This window comes from Trachemys scripta, chromosome 2 (assembly GCF_013100865.1).
Source record: "Trachemys scripta elegans isolate TJP31775 chromosome 2, CAS_Tse_1.0, whole genome shotgun sequence".
Lineage (NCBI taxonomy): Eukaryota > Metazoa > Chordata > Testudines > Emydidae > Trachemys > Trachemys scripta.
In genome coordinates this window covers 169,411,868-169,418,402 of record NC_048299.1, presented here as the reverse complement: position 1 = coordinate 169,418,402, position 6,535 = coordinate 169,411,868, and positions in this window count along the sequence as shown.

The following is a 6,535-nucleotide window of genomic DNA, read 5'->3' as shown; positions in this document are numbered from 1 at the left end:
TCTTTGCACAGTATTAATTTCCGTGCATGATATACATCTTCCCTCTGTTAGTTCCTAATAGTTGGGGAGTCAGTGTAGCCAAGACTTCCATCCTGCCTCAACAACCAGATCCTTTCTCTTGGCATAGCAGGCATTAGTGGCAATCCAAAAACACACATTGTCCAGTGCCCAAAATATTAGGCAGCTGGAGTTTGGCCAGTCCCCTAAGGTTTGACACTAGAAAATGTGCATATGTAATTTGGTTTCTAGAACTACTTGACTGATTTAGTTAATTCAACTACATTTAGTTAATTCTGATAGTGTTATGCTGACAAAAATTTATTGACCAACCCCTGATCTAATCCTTTTTACACTTGAATATAAAATGCAAACAGGGCATTAGAATTTGGTATTGGATCCATGGTGCAATAGCCAAGTTAGTGGCTGCTATTAAGTCAGTTTTTACTATCTGTTAATACAAAGTGAAGACTCCATTCAGTCTCATAACTTACAAAAAAGTACTGTGTAAATTACAGAGGAGTACAGCAGGACTGAGACACTGGATCAGGAAGAAACAACAAGGAGTCTGGTGGCACCTTAAAGACTAACAGAATTATTTGGGCATAAGCTTTCGTGAGTAAAAACCTCACTTCTTCGGATGCATAGCAGGAAGGGAATATATAACAAGGCAGTTTTAAGCGACAGGAAGAGCTAAGCCAATCTCCACCATAATTTATTTTCAATGGGTGCAGAAAACCGATCACATCTGTTTTACTTTCTGTATCATACATACTTTCATGAAGCATCAAGGTTTAAGTTGGACAACAGGATCCCTTATTGCAGCACCAGAAAATAGAGAAAGGAGTTGGGTACAGTCAAGCATGTTAAAAATTAGCCCCACTCAAAGTACACAATTGAAAATAAACAATATAAAGTTAGTATAAAAAAGCCCCCAAGTGACAACCCTAATGTCACACCTATCTGAAAGTGAGAAGCTGTCCAGCCTTTAACCCAATTTAGCCAGCCAGCCAAGCGAGAGCTAAGCAGCAAACACTCACAAAGGAATGAAGTACTCAGAAACTACATCAAAATGTGCCGCAAGTCAATAACACATGCTGTGCAGATTCAAGAGCTGAGACTTCAGGCCACTTCCGCCATGTCTGAAGCAACATATTGGAACACTACTTATTTACCAGGTCTTCTGCACCTCTCCCAACTTGTTCTGGGCAGCTCTGTCCACAATGCTAAACTCATGGTATAGACAGCTAGTAGGAAGTGGCTTCCACAGTCAAAGTGAGAGTGCTGATCCCCTCATCATGAAAGCTAGGTGTGGTCAGGGTCCTCCTGGCATGTCCCTCAGATGGGCAGGAGATGGGTACCACCAGGAAAAACTTCTCCATAAAATTTTCCCCTGTAGTTCCTACATCTTGCCCTCTGTAATTTGTGAGTGAACTACTTACTAGACAAGTGAGACAAAAATGGACCTCTAGATTGTCATTTTTTAAACATACAAAATCACAGACCTACGTTAAGTTTTCTTTTTTACAGCATACATTGTGTGCTGTCATATAAACATGACCAAATTTTGTAAAGGGGTTCACATAGATCAGTTCGCTAACTCCAATAACCTGTGTTGGGGGAAAGGGGTAGGGAGCTTAGAAAGCAACAGAAACAAAGCCAGACTAGACATGTAGGAAAATGGCTCAACATAAAAATAAAGTGGTTGTGGCATGTCCCGTTGTCATGTTTGGGGGGGAAATCATCTTAACTCATGGAGTCATGGGATTAAACTATCTGCAGCAATAGAAAAACACCCAAGTCAGGAAGAGCTCTATTTGAATATTAATATCTCATGCAACACCATGTGCTCAAAAAGTGAGCCTGGAGTAATGGACCTTACCTCACATCCAAGTCTATGTGCTACAAATGAGAGGGAGGCTTTCTAGCTTTCAGTCACAGCAATCCAGGTCCTTCTCTTGGCACCTACCTGCAATTTGAAAGCCTTGTACTATTTTTGGACAGTCAGATGCTAACAAATATTTAACTATACTACATCGAATATGGAGTCAACAGGTTATACTCCCTCTTTTGGTGATCTGCATGGAACAAATCCATGGTTCAGTACAAGTCACATGCACAACAGCCCACTGCAGCAGAACAACCACTTAGCAGTCTTGTTTGCAATCTCAAAGGGCCCTGAATGGTCATAGAAACAAGTGCCCCTAGACATGGGTCTGGGTTCTGAATCATGCTTGTTGGGCGGTTGCCCACGAAATGTTTGTTGTGAGGATAGAATGATTCCCTGTCCAGAACTGTCAATCTGACACCAGTTCCTACTATTCATTCACTTAAACAAAGCTCTCTACTTAAAACCAAACATAAAAAGTGACTTAGGGTCTGAGCCTCCGTTTCCCTGCACCTTGTGCAATCATTTACACCAGTGCAAAGTGAATACAAAATGCTATCATGATGCTGTGGTAGTGTTTTACACTGGTGCAAGTAACCACAATTTCCGTGCTCCCTATTGACTTGATTTTCCATTGCCCTGCACTTGTGTCATCACTTATATATCTGCAAAGTGAATGTAAAACACTACCAGATCAGAATGGTAGCTTTGCACAAATATAAGTGACTGGACAAGGTGCAGGGGCACTGGAGAATCAGACCTCGTGATTCCAATTCTGGAAAGTTCATAAACACATGCTTAAGTCTGTCCCTATTAAAGACAGTCCTTAAGCATATCCTTAACTAGCTCATGTCTATAGGATTTATGCACCCTTCCTCAATAGGGATGCTTCCAAATCCTGCAGGAATCTGTATGCTTGCTGCGTACAGATTTTAATAACTTAAAATAAGTGTCTTGACTGCTGCCTCAACCTGCTCTGTACACATCCATTTGCCTTCAAAAGTCGTAAGAAAACTAGTGTCATCTGTTACATGTCTGCCAGTATTTCAAGTTTTGCCTGTCCCAAAGATTTAAAAACAAGGAAATAATCTAGCACAAGTGCCAGGACCGTGAGATACACATATGTTCCTGCAAATTTCATTTACAGAAAAATGTGTATGGAAGTCAAAGAGCAGACATACTTCTCATTCAAGAGCCAAGATTTCCAAGTGCACAAAAGAGCAAAATCGATTCTCATTTTCCTGAGCTGGAATCTGCACCAGTTCCTCCCCAGAGACCAAGATATTGAACTTTTTGAGAGCAGACAGTATAACCACCAGTTAATCTGCACCACTTGGGTGAAATAGTTAAGCATTAATTAGACAAGATCATGGTAAAAATCTTACCACACACATTACTATAGCCTGGAGATTATGCAGGCAGCCAGCTGCGGGATCTCCAAAAGCAAGTTACAGTTCATGTTCATAAAAGGTAAATCTAAAGTTTCTTCTCTCAACCGCTCACTCTTTAAAAAGCAGAATTAATCTGAATGGAAAGATCACAGATTAAACTGACCATTTTTTTTAGGTTTTTATCCTTCCCCAACATTCATGGTGACTTTTTTTTTTCCTCATCTCCAATTGCATATTTGTTAGATGGTATGAAATGATCATGTTTTGATTACAGGCATCTACTGCATGTAACTTTACATTTGAACTTTGTTCTTATACAAATGTTGCAGTAGTACCATGGAATATTAGTTTTGGCAAAATACATATATGCAGATACTTGGTAACTCAACTAAGCAATTAAAAAAAAAAAACTCACCAACCTCAATCTGGATGACTCCATTTGTTCTTTTTCTTGTGAGAAGGATTTGATGATCAAGAAGTTGAAGTTCACGTTTTGCTTGTGGACAGTTTGCACCTAAAATCATGGTTGCACATATACACAAATTTGGCCCCTGGGGGCCACTGGAAGCAGGCGCAGGATGACAAACTGTATGCATGTTTCACCCACGTTGCTCCGCCAATGCACCTTCAGTTCCAAACCTCATCACCTGTGCTCTGCGAGTTGTGCCAAACTGTGTGGTGGTTTTGTTATTGGAGGAGGAGACCCAGCCTCTAACTCTCCATGCCACCTGGCCACTCAGTGAGGTTCTTAATGATTCATTAGAGGAGATGGGCCAAGTTCTGCCCTCACTTCTGTGGGTTTTCGTGAGATCTAAGTCAGAGAAGAATTTGGCCCAATTCATCTAAAAATTACTGTGTGTCACGTGGTCATTCAAAGTGCAGCTGACAAATAACCAACATGCTGAGCAAAACACTTAACACAGTCACCTCTATATAGTGAACAGTGGAGGAATATCAGAATCCCAAGCAAGGGCCTGTAAGACCTTTTAAGCCTGGTTGACACCAATTTTTTTTTACTGGTGTACCTATTTTGGTTAATGGTAATTTTTACACCAAAATACTTATGACTTCATCCATACTAGGGGATGTACTGGTATATTGCTATAAAAGGTACCGTAGAGTTTATTCCCCTTTCAGCATGGGAATAGCGATACCAATATAAACACCTTTATACTGGTATAGCTACATCACACTCGGGGGGTTGTACCACTTTAACTACACTGGTCTAGTTAAAGCACTAAATCTTTCTAGTGAAGAGAAGCCCGCAAGTCTTTGTCTTGCAGGCAGCCAAAACGGCTATTGCAGAAACCCAGAGGCAAAGCTTACAGGGATCAAAATCTCAGTGGGTACCTGAGTAAGCATTCTATTTCACATTCAGCTAATCATTTCTACTGCTGTTAGTTCTTAGAGGAATGAGGGATGGCAAGCAGCCTTCTAGGTTCACACCCATTCCCTCTCTCCCAAAGGCTGCTTGACATCCTTTTTGGCTGTGCAGGACGCTGATCCTTTCGGAGATTAATCAGTCAATAAGGTTGTGTATTCCTTTCCCCAACATGGGCTGCGGGGTGTGGGAGTGCAACTTTTCACAGAACAAAAATGTACTGTGACAGATTCCAAGAATCAAAAAAATAAAGGCATTCAAACATGATACACTTCAGTAAAATCAACCCAGGTGTGCCAGAGCATCTACTGTATCAAAGTCTTTGTTCAGCTGAGTTCATTCCCCTGCAGCATCCTGTTCAGATACAAGTTCTATGGCTTTAATGACTTGTGTTTACCATGTAGCAGTGGGGCATGAGCTGAAAAGGATCTTTCGGCACTTGCGCTGTGGACTGGCACACAGACAACTAACCACAACATTTGCCAATTCTAGAAAACCGTCTGTACTGGCCTGCCAGTTCTGAAGGATGGTAATAAAACCAGTGCATGCCTAAACCCTTAGGCCTTGGCTACACTTGAACATGTACAGCGATGTGAGTTAAACCTGACTTCATGCAGCTGAGTAGGGAAAGCGCTGCAGTCTGTCCACACTGACAGCTGCCCAGCGCACTGTCGTGGCCACATTTGCGGCAATTGCAGCGCTATTGGGAGCGGTGCAATATGGACAGCTATCCCACAGAGCACCTTTTCCCATTCTGGCGCCGTGGGTTGTGGGAAGGGGGCGTGGGTGCGGGGCATACTGGGTCCTGTCCCAACGCCCCGTGATGCATCGCTTCCCATCCCAGAAATCCCTTTGTTTCCGTTCACCTTTGGCACCATCTTTCAACGGTTTCTGTGCAGCGCGATCTGTCTGCAGGAAATGGAGCCCGAACTGCTGAGGCGTATGCTGACTTATCTCACCAGCACGTAACGTTTGGTTGTCGAACTAGTCCTTAAGATCCAAAGTGACAGTGAGAGTGAGGGTGAGGATTCCGACGATGCTATCGAGCCGCATAACGCATATGACACGAAATTGCCTGTGGAATTCACGGACATGCTCAGCACCTTGGAATGCTGCTTTTGGGCTCGGGAAACAAGCACCGAGTGGTGGGATCACATCGTCATGGAAGTCTGGGATGACGAGCAGGGCTGCAGAACTTTCGGATGAGAAAAGCCACTTTCATGGGACTGTGTGAGGAGCTTGCCCGCACCCCTGCGGCGCAAGGACACGAGATTGAGAGCTGCCCTGCCAGTGGAGAAGCGGGTGGCTATTGCAATCTGGAAGCTGGCAACTCCAGACAGCTACTGGTCGGTCGCAAACCAGTTTGGAGTGGGAAAGTCGACCGTTGGAATCGTGTTGATGCAAGTTTGCAAGGCCATTAATCGCATCCTACTCAGAAGAACCGTGACTCTGGGTAATGTGCAGGAAATAGTGGATGGCTTTGCACAAACAGGGTTCCCTAACTGTGGAGGGGCGATAGATGGGACGCACATTCCTATTCTGGCACCACCCCACCTAGGATCCGAGTACATTAATCCAAAGGGGTATTTCTCTATGGTTCTCCAGGCGCTTGTGGATCACCGTGGGCATTTCATTGACATTAACATAGGCTGGCCCGGAAAGGTGCATGATGCACGCATCTTTTGGAACACTTGGCTGTTCAGGAAGATGCAGGCTGGGACTTTTTTCCCAGAGCGGAAGATCACGGTAGGGGAAGTTGAAATGCCCATTGTGATCCTTGGAGATCCCGCTTACCTGTTAATGCCGTGGCTCATAAAACCCTAAACAGGGAGCCTTGACAGCAGCAAGGAACAGTTCAACTACTGGCTGAGCCGGTGC